Source organism: Cherax quadricarinatus, chromosome 48, assembly GCF_038502225.1.
Source record: "Cherax quadricarinatus isolate ZL_2023a chromosome 48, ASM3850222v1, whole genome shotgun sequence".
Classification (NCBI taxonomy): Eukaryota; Metazoa; Arthropoda; class Malacostraca; order Decapoda; family Parastacidae; genus Cherax; species Cherax quadricarinatus.
In genome coordinates, this window is record NC_091339.1 from 31,859,745 (window position 1) to 31,879,610 (window position 19,866).

General features: G+C 43.1%; 1 protein-coding gene across 1 annotated transcript in view; it reads right to left on the bottom strand.

The window, feature by feature from the left end:
• LOC128696159 (zinc finger protein 271-like) overlaps nt 1–1,319 on the bottom strand; it is a 3,489-nt gene extending 2,170 nt beyond the window's left edge. Inside the window, exon 1 of the mRNA XM_053787308.2 lies at nt 1–1,319. This exon is cut by the window's left edge and continues 2,170 nt beyond it. The gene's annotated coding sequence lies outside the window, so the exon portion shown is untranslated.
• Between the last annotated feature and the right edge of the window lie 18,547 nt (nt 1,320–19,866).

Here is a 19,866-nt window from a genome sequence, read left to right on the forward strand (position 1 = left end):
AGTAAAGGTTTTCTAAAAAAAAAAAAAATACTGACAACTGATAAAAAAATTCTTTTCACATAAACTTTTGTAACAAATACAAATTGAAAAATAAGTCACATAACATTTACAAAGAGGTTTGTATATCTTATTAAATATTACAATTTATTTTTTGTATAATTTCAATGTATAATGTATTACATTTCAGTAATGTCAGAGCTAGTGTGGGTCATGTAAGTGGGTTCTAGTGTTGGTCGTGTAAGTGGGTGCTAGTGTTGGTCGTGTAAGTGGGTGCTAGTGTAGGTTGTGTAGATGGGTGCTAGTGTACGTAAAGTAAGTAGGTGGTAGTGTAGGTCATGTAGGTAGGTGTTAGTGTAGGTTGTATGAGTGCTGGTGTAGGTCACATAAATTAAGTGCGTGATAGTGTAGGTCGTTAAGTTAAGCAAGTGCTAGTGTAGGTTGTGTAACTTTAAATATCCCATACACAAAACACAATTCTTATTCCACAATAAATCACACATCAACACAATTACCATCAGTATTATTATACGTATAATAATTACAATAAACTTCTATTATAAACCGATAAATGCCATATGATAGGTAAAACTGTAACCAATAAACTGTTTCTTGCTAAGAGTTTTTTCATGATTATTGATATGCTAAATATTTAACCTAATTCATGCAGTTTCTTCACTCGTATTGTACAATGAAAAAATCATTGAGATGTCATAATGATGATATACAAAGAATATTTCAAGGAAATCAGATCAAAATAACAAATACTCTATATTGTGAAAGAAATTAGTGGAGAAATTTTTGACTATTATTTTTACAATAGTGGTTAGACAATTATTTTCATAATAGCGGTAAGACTATGACTATTGTAAAAGTTTAACAGAAGAATATAGAAATACTTAAAATACACACATAGTCATGAATTAGGATTCTTTTTAAAAGTCTTTCAAAGAATTAATTGTGAGATGTAATATGTACACAGTACCACATAATATGTACACTGTACCACACTTTGTTACCTTCGTTCAATGGAAAAGTTAGAAATTACAAGATTTCTTGAACAGTTCAGTCAAATACTGACAACTTTAACACACACATTGACAATAGTGCTGAAATACTGCTGACACTTGCTGATCTTCAGTACTTCAGGCAGCGTAGTATGCTTCCTTGAACTTGGTGCTGACACTAGTTCATCTCAGTACTTCTGTCATTTTCTGCAGTGTGCTGACACTGGTTGTCAGCATGGTGAGTTTACTACAGTGCTGACACTGTAAACACCAACTGTAAAAGAAAAGTTGAATAAGACCTTTCGTAAATCAATTTCTGCTGAGATATCAAGAATGTCAGTTACTGTAGTAAGAATGATCACACAGTCTACTGTCAGACAACACTCACTCTTCAGTCTACTGTCAGACAACACTCACTCTTCAGTCTACTGCCAGACAACACACTCCCCACTCTTCAGTCTACTGCCAGACAACACACTCCACACTCTTCAGTCTACTGCCAGACAACACACTCCCCACTCTTCAGTCTACTGCCAGACAACACACTCCACACTCTTCAGTCTACTGCCAGACAACACACTCCACACTCTTCAGTCTACTGCCAGACAACACACTCCACACTCTTCAGTCTACTGCCAGACAACACACTCCACACTCTTCAGTCTACTGCCAAACAACACACTCCACACTCTTCAGTCTACTGCCAGACAACACACTCCACACTCTTCAGTCTACTGTCAAACAACACACTCCACACTCTTCAGTCTACTGACAAACAACACACTCCACACTCTTCAGTCTACTGCCAAACAACACACTCCACACTCTTCAGTCTACTGCCAGACAACACACTCCACACTCTTCAGTCTACTGCCAGACAACACACTCCACACTCTTCAGTCTACTGCCAGACAACACACTCCACACTCTTCAGTCTACTGCCAAACAACACACTCCCCACAAATAGTCTACTGTCAGACAACACACTCCCCCACTCTTCAGTCTACTGCCAGACAACACACTCCACACTCTTCAGTCTACTGCCAGACAACACACTCCACACTCTTCAGTCTACTGCCAGACAACACATTCCCCCACTCTTCAGTCTACTGCCAGACAACACACTCCACACTCTTCAGTCTACTGCCAGACAACACATTCCCCCACTCTTCAGTCTACTGCCAGACAACACACTCCACACTCTTCAGTCTACTGCCAGACAACACACTCCACACTCTTCAGTCTACTGCCAGACAACACATTCCCCCACTCTTCAGTCTACTGCCAGACAACACACTCCACACTCTTCAGTCTACTGCCAGACAACACACTCCACACTCTTCAGTCTACTGCCAGACAACACACTCCACACTCTTCAGTCTACTACCAAACAACACACTCCACACTCTTCAGTCTACTGCCAGACAACACACTCCCCACTCTCCAGTCTACTGCCAGACAACACACTCCACACTCTTCAGTCTACTGCCAGACAACACACTCCACACTCTTCAGTCTACTGCCAGACAACACACTCCACACTCTTCAGTCTACTGCCAGACAACACACTCCACACTCTTCAGTCTACTACCAAACAACACACTCCACACTCTTCAGTCTACTGCCAGACAACACACTCCCCACTCTTCAGTCTACTGCCAGACAACACACTCCACACTCTTCAGTCTACTGCCAGACAACACACTCCACACTCTTCAGTCTACTGCCAGACAACACACTCCACACTCTTCAGTCTACTGCCAGACAACACACTCCACACTCTTCAGTCTACTGCCAGACAACACACTCCCCACTCTTCAGTCTACTGCCAGACAACACACTCCACACTCTTCAGTCTACTGCCAGACAACACACTCCACACTCTTCAGTCTACTGCCAGACAACACACTCCACACTCTTCAGTCTACTGCCAGACAACACACTCCACACTCTTCAGTCTACTGCCAGACAACACACTCCCCACTCTTCAGTCTACTGCCAGACAACACACTCCACACTCTTCAGTCTACTGCCAGACAACACATTCCCCCACTCTTCAGTCTACTGCCAGACAACACACTCCACACTCTTCAGTCTACTGCCAGACAACACATTCCCCCACTCTTCAGTCTACTGCCAGACAACACACTCCACACTCTTCAGTCTACTGCCAGACAACACACTCCACACTCTTCAGTCTACTGCCAGACAAAACACTCCACACTCTTCAGTCTACTGCCAGACAACACATTCCCCCACTCTTCAGTCTACTGCCAGACAACACATTCCCCCACTCTTCAGTCTACTGCCAGACAACACACTCCACACTCTTCAGTCTACTGCCAGACAACACACTCCCCCACTATTCAGTCTACTGCCATTATTATTATTACAATCAAAAGGAAGTGCTAAGCCATAAGGGCTATACAGCGCTGCAGGGTAGGGAAGGAAGCGAGGGTATTGGGCGGCAGAAGGGGGGAGGGGCGATCAGTAGGTTACAGAAAACAGCGGGGCAGGGGATAGTGCAGGGGTAGAGGGTAGCAAGAGATTGAGGTAGAAAGGGCTGAAGGCATCAGAGTTTGTGAAGTCAGTTGTTGTCAAAAAGTCAATGAGAGAGTCCGGATGAAAGGTGGGTTCATCAGCGAGAAGGGAAGGTAAACAACTATACTACTCCAGTAGATTCACTGACACAAGAGGAGATATAAAAAAGACCTGGAAAACACTCTCTCAGATTCTAGGGACCCACAAACTGAAAAAAAACAAGAATATTGTCCTAACTAAACCTAATGAAACACCACTGCATCCCACTGACACAGCTAACAAGATAAACGACTTCTTCTCAGCCATAGGTTCTAATCTCGCCAATAAAATCCCACGTACCAATGCCCATGCTGAGGACTACCTAGATGGGAATTTCCCAAATTCCTTCTATCTTGCTCCAACTGAGCCCACGGAAGTCACCGAGATTATGAAGTCACTTAAAAATAACTCAGGGAATCTGTGTCATGTCCCACCATTATTGTACAAGAGAGCGGCCCATGTCCTCTCACATGCTATCTCATTACTTTTTAACAAGTCACTAGAAACTAGCACCTTCCCGAAACTACTCAAGACGGCAAGGGTTACACCAATACATAAAGATGGTGACCCTACAGACTTAAACAACTATAGGCCAATATCAAACTTACAATTGCTATCCAAAATCTTTGAGAAACTCGTGCACAGGAGATTATATTCATTTATAATGGCACAAAACATACTCAACCCCTGCCAATTTGGATTCAGGAAAAATAAAAGCACTAATGATGCAATCATAAAAATGCTAGATCTGCTTTACACAGCATTGGAAAATAAGGAATATCCACTAGGAATTTTTATTGACCTAAGAAAAGCTTTTGACACAGTAGATCACGGCATCCTACTCCACAAACTTGACCATTAGGGTATAAGAGGCCATGCACTTGCATATTTCAAATCTTACCTTACTTATATATTATCTTACAATATGTCACCATTAAAGACAACGCATCAACAACACAGCCACTTGATACTGGAGTTCTGCAGGGAAGTGTCCTTGGTCCCCTGCTCTTCCTCATATACATCAATGATCTTCCAAACGTATCTCAACACCTGAACCCCATTCTCTTTGCTGACGACACGACTAATGTCATCTCTCACCCTAATCTTGCCACCCTCAACACCACTGTTAATGAGGAGCTGATCAAAATATCGACTTGGATGACAGCCAATAAACTTATGCTTAACACTAACAAAACCTACTACATTATGTTTGGTAGCAGAGCAGGAGATGCACAAATTAACATTAAGATCGACAACGCTCTAATTGCAAGGCATAATGAGGGCGAATTCCTAGGCCTATACCTTGACAACAACCTGAACTTCAGCACCGATATCCAACACATAACCAAAAATGTATCCAAAACGGTTGGGATCCTCTCCAAGATACGATACTACGAGCCGCAAACTGCCCTTCTCACACTATACCATTCACTTATATATCCATACCTCACCTATGCTATCTGTGCTTGGGGTTCAACTGCAGCAACACACCTAAAGCCAATAATAACCCAACAAAAAGCCGCAGTAAGAATAATCACTAAATCCCATCCCTGGCAACACCCCCATCCCCCACTCTTCATAGATCTAAACTTACTCCCTGTTCAGTACATCCACACTTACTACTGCGCAATCTACATCTACAGGACCTTAAATTCCAATATTAGCCTTGACCTAAAATGCTTTCTTGACAGTTGTGACAGAACCCACAGGCACAACACCAGACACAAACATCTCTATGACATTCCCCGTGTCCGACTAAACCTTTACAAAAATTCAACGTATGTCAAAGGCTCTAAAATCTGGAACACCCTACCTGAAAATTCTAAAACTGCAGACACATTCATCACCTTCAAAACTACCATCAGAAAACATCTTATCTCCCTGATACACCCTGTCAACTAATTACACGAATACCACCTGGTGGTTAACACTAACACTCACTCACCCATTTGACCATAAACAGAAATATCAATCTCAATCTCAAAATAATGAATCTTAACTAGTCATAAGTTGGCCTGTGATACTCCAATGCTGAAACTATGTATAGTGCCAAAACAAAAGCATTCACATTGCTAAACTCACAAACTAGTATTTAGTCACTTAGCCATAATACCAACTTACCTCATAATTTTGTAATATTTTAAACTTAAGATTTAATCTAAGTCTGCCCGAAATGCCTAGCCATGCTAGGTGTTCTAGTGGTACACTCTGTAATTATTATTTTACTACATGTAAACCACACAATAACCAAATTCTGTAAACTCAGCATTGTAATCCTTATAGAGAATAAACTTTGAATTGAATTTGAGAGAGCAGCGGAGCGAAGACGACGATGGAGGTAAATTCTGTGTGCTCGTTGATAAAGTGGGCAGTCCAACAGAATGTGGCTGACTGATAATGGAGCCTGGCAATTCTCACAGAGAGGAGGAGGGCGCCTCTCCATGAGATATCCATGAGTAAGACGAGTATGGCCAATGCAAAGACGGGAGAGAGTAGTCTCCCAACCTCGACACTGGTGACAAGACGACGGCCAGTAACCTATACTCGGTTTAATAGATTGAAGTTTGTTACCGAGCATAGTAGACCAACGTTGTTGCCAACGGGTGTGAAGGTGGGAAGATATTGCAGCAAAATAGTCCGTAAATGGAATACCTCTATATGAAACTGGTAGGTCATGTACTGCTGACAGCGCAGCAGTGTCTGCCTGTTCATTGCCCTGTACATCAACATGACCAGGGACCCAACAAAAAACAATATTTTTATGCTTGGTAAAGATGCGGCGTAGCCAAAGTTGGATACGGAGGACTAAGGGGTGAGGTGTATCAAATTTCTGTATAGCCTGTAAAGCACTAAGGGAGTCTGAGACAACCACAAATGATGACACAGGCATAGATGCAATACGGATAAGTGCTGCAAGAATGGCATACAATTCAGCAGTAAAAATACTTGACGAAGATAGTAAATGCCCTCGTACGACACTGTCTGGAAACACTGCTGCGAATCCTACGCCGTCAGAAGACTTAGAGCCATCTGTGTATACAGTAATGGCATGAGAATGAGAGTGGAAGTGGTCAAGAAAAAGAGAGCGGGAAGCGACAGTAGACAGTTGGGCTTTCGAGCAAGGGAGAGAGAAAGAACAGACTCGAACACCTGGAACTTCCCAGGGGGGGTAGGCAAAAGTGAGACGCTACATGAACATAGAAAGGTGGCAACTGAAGAGAAGATAAGAGCGAATGAATGCGAAGAGATAAGGGACAGAGAAAAAAGGGGCGGCGAACAAATAAAGAATGTCTACTAATATCAGTGACCATTCTATAAATAGAAGGATTGTGGAGATCATGAGAGCGTACATAGTAGCGAAGGCAATGGGCATCACGGCGATCGGATAAGGATGGAACGTTCGCTTCTGCATAGAGGCTCTCAACAGGGGAAGAGAGAAAAGCACCAAGACATAAACGTAATCCTTGGTGATGAATGTGGTTCAGGCTAGAGAGAGTAGCAGGAGAGGCCGCTGAATAGATCTGGTCACCATAATCAAGTTTAGATAAAATGAGGGTGGAATGTAGGCGAAGGAGAGTTCGACGATCAGCTCCCCATGAAAGATGAGCAAGAGTTTTAAGAGGGTTCAGCCGGCTATGACAAGTTGCCTTCAGAGAGGTAATGTGAGGTTTCCAGGATAACCTACGGTCAAAGAGGAGGCCCAGAAACCTGACTGTATCACGTTCAGGGATACAGGAGCCATAGAGGTACAAAGGATGATCGGAGATGACAGAGCATCTAGTGAAAGTAATTTGGTGAGTTTTGATGCTGGAAAATTTAAACCCATGTGTGGTGGCCCAATTGGAAACACGGTCGACCGCATACTGGAGAGAAGCTGTAATGAGGTGACAGTCAGCGCCTGCACAGGCAATAGCGAAGTCATCAACATAGAGTGATAACCAAATATTTGATGGAAGACTAGAGGCCAAATCATTTATAGCAAGGAGAAAAAGTGTTGTGCTCAGAACAGATCCCTGGGGGACACCTTCAGCTTGCATAAAGTCCGGGGAGAGCACATTATTAACCCAAATACGGAAATGCCTGTCAGTTAAGAAGTTCTTAAGGAAGGATGGTAGATTGCCTCGGAGGCCTAAGGAGTGGGCTTGGGCCAAAATATTATACCTCCAAGTTGTGTCATATGCCTTCTCAAGGTCAAAAAATATGGCAATAACTGAGTGGTTATTCGCAAAGGTATTACAAACATACGTATCCAAGCGTAGAACGGTATAACAGTAGAACGGCTCTTACGAAAGCCATATTGACGAGTGGAGAGACTGTTGTGTGTCTCTAAATACCACACTAAATGTCTATTTACCAGGCGTTCCATCACTTTGCAAACTGCACTGGTAAGAGCAATGGGATGATAGTGGGAGGCTTCATGTCCTGTAGTGCTTGGTTTGCGAAAAGGGAGAACAATGGCAGATTTCCACAGCTGTGCAAGAACTCCTTGTGACCAAATAAGATTGAAAAGGCGTAATAGGACTGCAAGGGCTGACTGATGTAAATGTTGTAGCAAACGAATATGAATGTCGTCGGGCCCAGCTGCCGATGATCGGCAAGCTGAGAGTGTTGCCTCCAGTTCTTGAAGTGTAAAAGGCACATTATACTGTTCTTCTCTGAGAGAAGAAAAGTCCAAGGGTGCTAACTCTCTGGCAGACTTTGAGGAAAGAAACGAGAGGCATAGATGAAGCCCCTGAGAAATACGAACCAGATGACTGCCAATTTCATTGGCAACATCTAGTGGGTTTGCTATATCAACACCGGCAACCCGCAGAACAGGAGCCGGGTCAGGAGAATATTTACCACTCAGTTTCTGTACTTTTTCCAGACTGCACTCATAGAGGAAGCAGAGGTGATGGTGGAGACATAATCTCGCCAGCAAGTGCATTTAGCGTCACTGATGACACGGCGAGCGATCGCACACTTCTGCTTAAAATCAAGAAGTCTCTCTGTGTTTCTATTGTACTGGTACCTGCCCCATGCAGCGCGTTTCAAACGTACTGCACGAGCACAAGCAGGAGACCACCAAGGCACGCATTTCTGAGAATGCCTGCCCAAAGCTTGGGGTATAGAATGAGAAGCTGCGTTTAAAACGGAGGACGAGAAGAGGTGTAAAAGCTCATCAATGGAGGACGAAGAAGGAACCTCACTAAAAACAGTTAGTTGTGAGTAAAGGTTCCAATTTGCCTGATCAAACTGCCAGCGTGGGATACGAAGAGGTGGTGAATATGAAGGGGAAGTAAGAATGATTGGGAAATGATCACTTTCATGTAAATCCAGGAGAACAGACCAGGTGAAGTCTAATGCGGCGGAGGAAGAGCAGACTGAGAGATCGATGCAAGAGAGAGTGTGAGTCCGAGGATAAAAATGGGTGTGAGTACCTGTATTAAAAACATGGAGGGGGTGGGAAACAATTAAAGCCTCTAACTGAATGCCACGGAAATCACAGTGAGACCCCCCCCCAGAGGAAATGATGGGCATTAAAATCGCCAAGTAACAGAAGCGGTGGTGATAATGACGAAACAAGAAAGGCAATATCCGGAGTAGATAATGCCCGAGAAGGAGAGAGATATAAAGAACAGAGCGTATACCACCTATGCAAGTGGATACGGGCTGGTGTGTAATGCAGCGAAGTACGAACGAATAGCTGATGGTACGGAATATCAGTGCGTAGAAGAAGGGCACTTTCACTAAAGGTCCCATCAGGAGAAGGATCTGAAGAATACAATAAATTATAGCCTGAGATGGGATAGATAACAGCAGAGTGTAATTTTGGTTCCTGTAAGCAAACACCAACAGGGGAAAACTGGGAAAGTAACATCTGAAGCTCACCCCGATTACCCCTGAGGCCGTGTATATTCCACTGTAAATAGGCCATGATTGGCAATGATAAAGATACCTGAAATCTGCAGGTAAGGGTTCCTATGGACTAGAGGGGTTAGAAAAGTCCACATGCAGAGGCAGCGGAAAACGTTCAAGCAGCGAAGGAATGGTGCGCTGTGAAGAAAGGAGTTGCGCAGATGGAGGAGAGGAGAGAGAAGGAACAGAGGGTGGATCAGTGTCCATTGATGGTTTGGTCTCTGCAATATATTCAGAGATTGCTTCAAGTGTTTCGGAATTCAGAGACGTCGTATGGGAGACAATACTGGAGATGGTAGGGGGAGGATGAGTAAAGATTGGAACTGTAATGGACTGTACCAAGGTAGGGGGGACACGAAAGGGTGGAGGGAACTGGAGAAGAAGCATGGAAGGGGACAGAAGAGGCAGAAACCTGGGAGGTGGCAGAAGAGGAAGAAACTTGGGAGGGAATAGGGGAGGAACGTACAGTACGAGGAGGAGGGTGAACCTCTACACTTTTAACAGAGCCAGTGAGAGGGGAAGAACTAGGTACAGTGATAGGGAAGGGAAAATGAGGAGGTAGAAGAAGGGAAGGAGGGATTAAAGGACCTTTTTTTGACTTCTGAGAAGTAGAAGGACAATTGGGAGGAGGTGTTGTACGAGATCTCGTCGATACTGAGGCTTGTGAGGGAGAACACGAAGAAGCAAGAACAGACTGAGGCGTTGAAGTAGGGACGTCTCAGCCTAGGACAGCAAAAGAATTAGATACAGGAGTGACTATGGGAGAGGTAACCACAGAGGAGGCTGCAGAAGATGGGACCCCAGAAGTGAGGGGACGTTTTGAAACACAGGAATAAGAAACACGAGGTAGTCTCCCTTGGAGGCGGAGATGAGAAACTGCCATGGCATAAGGGAGACCTTCTGCCTCTTTGAGATAATGGATTTCACGCTCATTTAAGTAGACTTGGAAGCGGCGAGAGTACGAAGGGTGAGCCTCATGACAATTAAGGCAAGAGGGAGGTCGATTGCAAGACATATTAGAATGGTCATCAGCACCACAGACTGGGCATTCGGCTATAGATCTGCAATATTTCGCTGGATAGCCAAATCGCCAGCAATTTCTACACTGTTGCGGTGTAGGGATCACCTTTCGAACTTGTAACCGATGTCCTGCTACATAAACTGAGGATGGGAGTTCACGGCTGTCAAAAGTTAAACGAGCTACATTGCTAGGGTATTGTCTCCGCCCGCGGGCAGGAAGAACATAAGTGTCTACCTTGAGGATTGGGAGATCTTGGAGTTCCAGCTGTTCAAGAATGTCATTGCCACATGTCTGGAAATTTTGTTGAGCTATGGTATGGGGCAGAATGACGGTACCACTACAAGAATTGAGGGAATGATGTTTTTCAATAGTGACAGGAACAGTATCGATATGGGAAAGAAGAGAAAGATCATGAGCTTGGGTAGCATTCTGTACAGTGATGATGCGCGTACCGCTCTTAAGAGCATGAAAAGAAATATCTTTACCAACATGGCGTAGGAGTGCCTTGCCAATACTGTGGTCAGAAAGATAGGCAGTAGAGGAAGTCGGTCATAAAGTGAAGAATTTAGTCCATTGTTCATTCTGAAACTGAGCGTGGAAAGGGAGTGCAGGACGTGTCGATCTTTTCTGAGAAGAACGAGAAGGTGGAGAAGCATCATCAGCAGGTAATTGTCGTTGGCGTTTAGGCGTGAGACCAGAGTTGGTCCGACGTGGAATGGGCCGGCGATTCGAAAATTGCCGCACTGTAGAGGGAGAGGCCGGAAGCATAGTCAAAGGAGAGTGGAGGTCAGATAAATCGAAGGAGTCAGTCGAGACCTCAGTACCTGAAGCGGGTGAGGAAACAGCACTGGCAAGAGGTACAGAGGCATGAGGAGTGTCCGAAGAGTGGTCCAAAGACGAGGCGTGGTCAGAACAGGGTGCGGTATCAAGAAGGGGCCCAGGGGTAGCAGGTTCATGGACTAGGGCTGCCATGGTTACATTACTTCTTTCTTTTTGTTTTTAAGAAAAAAAAGAAAGAAGAAAAGAAAAGAAAAATAAAAAAATAAAAAAAGGGGGGACCAGGGAGGGATAGTTCCTAGGAGGAATGAAAGGGCCAGAAATCTCCTTCCGCGCCCAAGAGGACCTCAGCACAGCAAGTAGCGCAGATGCAGCATGGAACCCATGCCATACCCTACCCATCATGCCAGTAAACCAGCAATCCGGGATAGCAACCTCACATCTGCCGAGCTACCTCGGTGGACAAAAGAGAGGGCAGCCGGACATCCGCCACAAAGCATACCTCCTTCGGCCACCACCCCGGAATCCGAAAGGTGGCTTCCAGAGATACACCCGTCGCCCGAGAGACACCCAAAGCCACCCTCCGGGATACTGGAGAGGGATCGGGACATCCCCAGGCAATCCAGATTCCATGGCAAACTACGCCACCGCCATGAACTTCAACGGAATGGGATGGACCCCAGTACCTTTTCCCCTACCTAGGAACTAGCGTGCCTGTGGGAAAAAATCCCAAAGGCCAAAAGGAAGGGCAAAAGGGAGGGTTGGGGAGGAGGAAGAGGAAAGGAAAAAGGGGAGGATGGGATAGGGAAGGGGGGATTGGGGGGTAATTAGGTTCGGTCTGAGGAAGGAGACCGACAGGTCTAATTCCTCAGACCAAGAGCCTCTTCATCACAACAAGGAGGCCCCCTTGAAGAGGAGTCTACTGCCAAACAACACACTCTCCCACTCTTCAATGACCTAAACCAACTTAACCCTTTAAGTGTCGCGGCCGTATATATACGTTTACGAGGTACCGTGTTTGACATATATATACTCATAAATTCTAGCAGCTTCAAATCAGGCAGGAGAAAGCTGGTATGCCCACATGTGAGAGAATGGGTCTGTGTGGTCAGTGTGCACCATATAAAAAGAATCCTGGAGCATGCAGTGCATAATGAGAAAAAAAACTCTGACCGTTTTTTTTAATTAAAATGCCGACTTTGTGGTCTATTTTCGTATAGTATTTGTGGTTGTATTCTCGTTTTCTTGGTCTCATTTGATAGAATGGAAACTATATTATAGAAATCGAGGTGATTTTGATTAATTTTACTATAAAAAGAACCTGGAAATGGAGCACGGTGGTCTGGTGGTCTGGTGGCTAAAGCTCCCGCTTCACACACGGAGGGCCCGGGTTCGATTCCCGGCGGGTGGAAATTCCGACACGTTTCCTTACACCTATTGTCCTGTTCACCTAGCAGCAAATAGGTACCTGGGTGTTAGTCGACTGGTGTGGGTCGCATCCTGGGGGACAAGATTAAGGACCCCAATGGAAATAAGTTAGACAGTCCTCGATGACGCACTGACTTTCTTGGGTTATCCTGGGTGGCTAGCCCTCCGGGGTTAAAAATCCGAACAAAATCTTATCTTATCTTATCTTATCTCTAACAAAGTACGGGAAATGTTTGATTTTTGCCGATGTTCAAAAGTAAACAAATGATGTCTTGTCCAATAAATGTCCAAATAGCCATTCTAATATGCAGTCATGAATGGGTTGATGTAATTTTTACAATTATTACAGTAGTCTGCATAACAGTAAATCTTCTATTTTTTGTTTGGATAAAATTTCAAAATAAAAAGCAAGAGTAATATCAGAGGGGCTGGAGACATGACTGATGAACAAAGAAAATGTTATTTTAGAGCCAGGAATGTCTGCATTGTTCATTCTGGTCCTTATTTTGAAATTGTCATATTTTTTAATTTTCGTGAAATTGGCCAAATTGCAAATTTCTGACCATGTTATTGGGTAGTTGAAATCGGTAGATGGGCAGTTTCTTGTACTCAATCGATGGAAAAAATGGAGTTCTGAAGAAATAGCTATGAGTTTGGTTGACTGGAATAATGAAATTAGCCGAAAATAGGGCTCAAAGTGGGCGAAATCGCCGATTTGTAAATATCACCGAGGTCACTAACTTCGCGAGAGCGTAATTCCGTCAGTTTTCCATCAAATTTCGTTTTTGTGGTGTCTTTACAATTGGGAAAAGATTCTCTATCATTTCATAAGAAAAATTTTTTTTTGGGGGGGGGAAATTTTGCGACACCAGGAGACACCTCAGGATTGGGGGTTGCGACAGTCAAAGGGCTAATATTCAAAATATTAACTCATATTACTGTGCATATTACATATACACAGAACAATAAATTCCAATATAAATTCTGCCCTAAAACTCTTAATAGTTGCAAAAATCTCAATGATATTTCCCATATTTGGCTTAATCTTTGTAAAAACTCAATGTGCAAAAAGGGCCTAATTACTATTATTATTATTATTATTATTATTATTATTATTATTGTTATTATTATTATCATAACTAAGTGCTTATCCCACATAAAGACAAGAAATCTGGAACACAAAGTAAATAAGTCACTGACTTCTTTCGGGTTATCTTGGTTAGGTTCCAAGCTACTGTAGGGCCCCATTTATAGCAGGTTAGTTTCTGGGTTACTGTAATGCCCTGCTTATACAGCAGATTAGGTTCCAGGCTACTGTAGAGCCTCGCTTATACAGCAGGTTAGGCTCTGGGCTACTGAAGGGCCTGGCTTATACAGCAGGTTAGGTTCCGGGTTACCAGAGGGCCCCGCTAATACAGCAGATTAGATTCTGGGCTACTGCTCTACAGGAAAGCCTTGCTTATACAGCAGGTTAGGTTTTGCACTACTGCTCTACAGGAGGGACCCACTTATGCAGCAGGTTAGGATGCAGGCTACTGTAGGGCCCCAGTTATACAGGAGGTTAGGTTCTGGGCTACTGTAAGGCCCTGCTTATACAGTAGGTTAGGTTCTGGGCTACTGTAGGGCCCCACTTATACAGCAGGTTAGGCTCTGGGCTACTGTAGGGCCCCACTTATACAGCAAAAATCACTGTAAAGTGAAGCACAGGTTTTTTTCTTATTTTCAAATGCATATAAAAGTCTCATAACATGTTTACACTTTCATATATTAGTGGGCAAAAAAAAAAAAATGCATATACAGTACACACATTATATACCTTAAAATATTTTTGTACTTATAATTATTATAATAATCAAAACTAAGTGCTAAACCCACAGGGGTCACACAGCACTGAACATCCTTAGTTTATAGTTTATCTGGAGAGTTTATCTGGAGAGAGTTCCGGGGGTCAACGCCCCCACGGCCCGGTCTGTGACCAGGCCTCCTTAGGTCAGTGTCCCAGGATGCAACCCACACCAGTCGACTAACACCCAGGTACCCATTTTACTGATGGGGAACATAGACAACAGGTGGAAAGAAACACGTCCAATGTTTCTACTCTGGCTGGGAATCGAACCCAGGCCCTCACCGTGTGAAGCCAGAGCGTTAACCACCAGAGCCCTTGTGAGTGGTGAATATATTTATTGCAGCAAATCTGAATAAATGAAGAATGGGTATAAGTTAAAACTGCTGCATTAGCGAAACACTGTCAAGTGAAGTGCTCTAAAGCGGGGCCCTCTTGTACACTTACTAACTCCTTTCATTAATGTATTCCTAACAACAATTAACTATACTGAACAATTCATTCATCCTGCATTGTTCCTGTTCTTGTTTATCATTCCATCATCACATGTATCTAGCTCATTGTCCTTGTTTATCATTCCATCATCACATGCACCCACCTCCTTGTTCTTGTTTATTATTCCTTCATCACATGTACTTAGCTCACTGTTCTTGTTTATCATTCCTTCATCACATGTACTTAGCTCACTGTCCTTGTTTATCATTCCTTCATCACATGTACTTAGCTCACTGTCCTTGTTTATCATTCCTTCATCACATGTACTTAGCTCACTGTCCTTGTTTATCATTCCTTTGTCACATGTACCTAGCTCACTGTCCTTGTTTATCATTCCTTCATCACATGTACTTAGCTCACTGTCCTTGTTTATCATTCCTTCATCACATTTATCTACCTCACTAATTATATTTTTTATTGAATTACAGTAACCATTATATTACACTGATTTATTTGCCACATATTGGTTATTGCAAAATTTGAAAGTTGCGGAACAATTTTATACAACACTTTGTAAAATTAACTTAACATGGTTCCGTTTGTGGCCGCGAAAAAATTTCCCCAGCTCAAACTGCCGCCTTGTTGTGGGTCAAACCATTGTGTCAGCAGGGAAGACCTACCGCCATCACCTGCCACCCCCAACACTCCCGCCACCCCATCCCAGCCTTCATGAATATGTCTATTACGACTGCTCCCTAAGAGCTAGCTGTGTTTGTGAATTGTGTTTTGATCTTTCAATTGCCATATCTTGTATCTGCCAAGCAATTATGGCAACCAGTAGGCATACGAGTGTTGCTGAAAGTGGTAAGAAAAGGTATAAGCGTTTAAGAGTGTTACAAAGAAAACAGAGGTATTAGAGAAGAGATAACCTGTGGCCTTAATGAAGCCTCAGTTTGTACAATTAAAAAGACTGAGATAAATACAAGTATGTGTGACGAATAACTGACTCACTTAAGTGATTGACAGACTTGACTGACTTACTGACTGACAGACTTGAGTGACTGACTAAATTACTGACTTGACTGACTGACTGCCATGAATGACTGACATGACTGACTTACTTGAGTGATTGACTTGATTGACTTCCTTGAGTGATTGACTTGATTGACTTACTTGAGTGATTGACTTGATTGACTTACTGACTGGCTTACTGACTTATCTTACTAACAGACTTGACTGGCTGACTGACTGATTTACTGACTTGACTTACTGACTTACTAATTTGACTGACTGCACACTCCAGTTCAACCATCGGCTTCAGTACCAGAACCTCTACCATCCACCTCAGCCCAGTAGGACCACAACATAACTCTCCGCTCTCTTCACAATCATCCACAAACACCAGCACCCACAATTTAAGATAAGAAATACTATTATTTCTCTTGCATTTGTAGTCTGACGCAGTAAAAACAGCATAATACAGCACAATAATAAACTACAATTACATATTTACTTTTATTTTTGTAAGAACTGGAGGAATATAAAAAAGTTGTCTGGCTTTTTTTGGGGCTCCCAGGAATGTAACCCTATTTTTCCCACAATAGAGGTCTACTGTACTCCAATACTATTTGGTCTACTGTGCTCCAATATTTTACAAACTAAGTACAGGAGGGCACTATTTTTTTGGCAATACATTTGCACCGTACCACAATTTTGCCAGTTTTCAATTGAGCCATTGTTCGTTACGTTCGGTGCCTTTTACACTTTTCTGCCATTATCACCATTTTCACACAACAGCTGCATCACGTACAAGCTTTCAGTACAATATTTTAAAGTAAGAATTGTATGTATTGGGTATTTACTTCACTTTTCTATCTTTGTATTGTGTACATATTTACTTCACTTTTCTATCTTTTTTTGGGGCCTAGCTGTATTGAGCACTTATTATATGATAGTGTAAACATGTTTTATGGCATTTTAGATGCATTCAGCACTGAAAAAAAAAAAAATTTCCACTTGCCAGCAATTTTCACTTATCAGCCAGGGTCGGGAACCTGACTGCCATACAAACACGATCCTCCTGTATACTTATTATCATATACAGTGGACCCCCGCATACCGTTGGCCTTACATAACGCTAAATCCGCATACTGATACATTTTATCGCTAAGATTTTGCCTCGCATACCGCTAAAAAACCCGCTCAACGCTGTTCGTCCGAGACGCGTCTAATGTGCGGCCTTAGCCAGCCTCACATGTTCCGCCGGTGGCATTGTTTACCAGCCAGCCTCCGCGGTAACATCTAAGCATACAATCAGAACATTTTGTATTATTACAGTGTTTTTGGTGATTTTATCTGCAAAATAAGTGACCATGGGCCCCAAGAAAGCTTCTAGTGCCAACCCTACAGCAATAAGTGTGAGAATTACTATAGAGATGAAGAAAGAGATCATTGATAAGTATGAAAGTGGAGTGCGTGTCTCCGAACTGGCCAGGTTGTATAATAAACCCCAATCAACCATCGCTACTATTGTGGGCAACAAAACGGCAATCAAGGAAGCTGTTCTTGCCAAAGGTTCAACTGTGTTTTCGAAACAGAGATCGCAAGTGATGGAAGATGTTGAGAGACTCTTATTGGTGTGGATAAATGAAAAACAGATAGCAGGAGATAGCATCTCTCAAGTGATCATAAGTGAAAAGGCTAGGAAGTTGCATCAGGATTTAATTAAAAAAATGCCTGCAACTAGTGATGATGTGAGTGAATTTAAGGCCAGCAAAGGTTGGTTTGAGAGATTTAAGAAGTGTAGTGGCATACATAGTGTGATAAGGCATGGTGAGGCTGCCAGTTCGGACCACAAAGCAGCTGAAAAATATGTGCAGGAATTCAAGGAGTACATAGACAGTGAAGGACTGAAACCTGAACAAGTGTTTAATTGTGATGAAACAGGCCTGTTTTGGAAGAAAATGCCAAGCAGGACCTACATTACTCAGGAGGAAAAGGCACTCCCAGGACATAAGCCTATGAAAGACAGGCTTACTCTGTTGATGTGTTCCAATGCTAGTGGTGATTGCAAAGTGAAGCCTTTATTAGTGTATCACTCAGAAACTCCCAGAGCGTTCAGGCAAAAGAATATCCTCAAGGAAAATTTGTGTGTGCTGTGGAGGGCAAACAGTAAGGCATGGGTCACTAGGGACTTTTTCTATGACTGGTTACACCATGCATTTGCCCCCAAAGTGAAAGATTACCTAACTGAAAAGAAATTAGACCTTAAGTGCCTCCTGGTGTTAGACAATGCCCCTGGTCATCCTACAGACATGGCAGAGCAACTTTATGGGGACATGAGCTTCATTAAGGTGAAGTTTTTGCCTCCTAATACCACTCCTCTCCTGCAGCCCATGGACCAGCAGGTTATTGCAAACTTAAAAAAACTGTACACAAAAGCTCTGTTTGAAAGGTGCTTTGTAGTGACCTCAGAAACTCAACTGACTCTAAGAGAGTTTTGGAGAGAGCACTTTAATATCCTCAATTGTGTAAACCTTATAGGTAAGGCTTGGGAGGGAGTGACTAAGAGGACCTTGAACTCTGCTTGGAAGAAACTGTGGCCAGAATGTGTAGACCAAAGGGATTTTGAAGGGTTTCAGGCTAACCCTGAGAGGAGTATGCCAGCTGAGGAATCCATTGTGGCATTGGGAAAGTCCTTGGGGTTGGAGGTTAGTGGGGATGATGTGGAAGAGTTGGTGGAGGAGGACAATGAAGAACTAACCACTGATGAGCTGCTAGATCAACTTCAAGAGCAAGAGGCCAGACCTGAGGAAACTGGTTCAGAGGAGGGGAGAGAGAAATTTAAGAAGTTGCCTACTACAAAGATTAAGGAAATCTGTGCAATGTGGCTGAAAGTGCAAACCTTTATGGATGAAAATCACCCTCACACAGCTATTGCAAGCCGTGCTGGTGACTATTACACTGACAATGTTGTGAAACACTTTAGGGAAGTCATAAAGGATAGAGAGGTACAGGCCACTATGGACAGATATGTTGTGCGACAGAAGTCCAGTGACTCTGAAGCTGGTCCTAGTGGCATTAAAAGAAGAAGGGAAGTAACCCCAGAAAAGGACTTGACACCTCAAGTCTTAATGGAAGGGGATTCCCCTTCTAAACACTAAGACTCTCTCCTCCTCCCATCCCATCAATCATCACCAGATCTTCAATAAAGGTAAGTGTCATGTAATTGTGCATGCCTTTTTCAGTTTGTGTGTATTAAAATTAATATTTCATGTGGTAAAAATGTTTTTTTTTCATACTTTGGGGTGTCTTGCACGGATTAATTTGATTTCCATTATTTCTTATGGGGAAAATTCATTCGCATAACGATAATTTCGCATAACAATGAGCTCTCATGAACGGATTAATATCATTATGCGGGGGTCCACTGTAATGACAATATGAATTTAAGCTGCCAGAAATACCTTGCATAATAAAGGATTTTCTATATGTGAACAGCGGCAGCGGCAGCAACAGCAGCGACCTCCAAGCTCCGTACTTTTCTCCAACTATCAGAGCCACCATGCTCCTATGATGACCTAGTTACAAGCAAAACTGCACTACCCAACGTAGCACCCAGAATGACCAAAGATTACCAAGAGTGAAACCTATAAATTGAAAATAATAGAGATCAAAGGAAGACTGCCCTCAAACCCAAAGCAACACCCCGCTGCCAGCCGAACAACGTAACCCTAAGCTTTGTATAAATACAACTTCTTCTTAACTACAACAATTCCTGTAGTATTATGAGGTGCAATCTCAGAGGAAACAGCACCAAGGCCAGCAAGAAAACACCGAAAAATAAACTATTCAACAAGTGTACACAGGACGACGCCGGC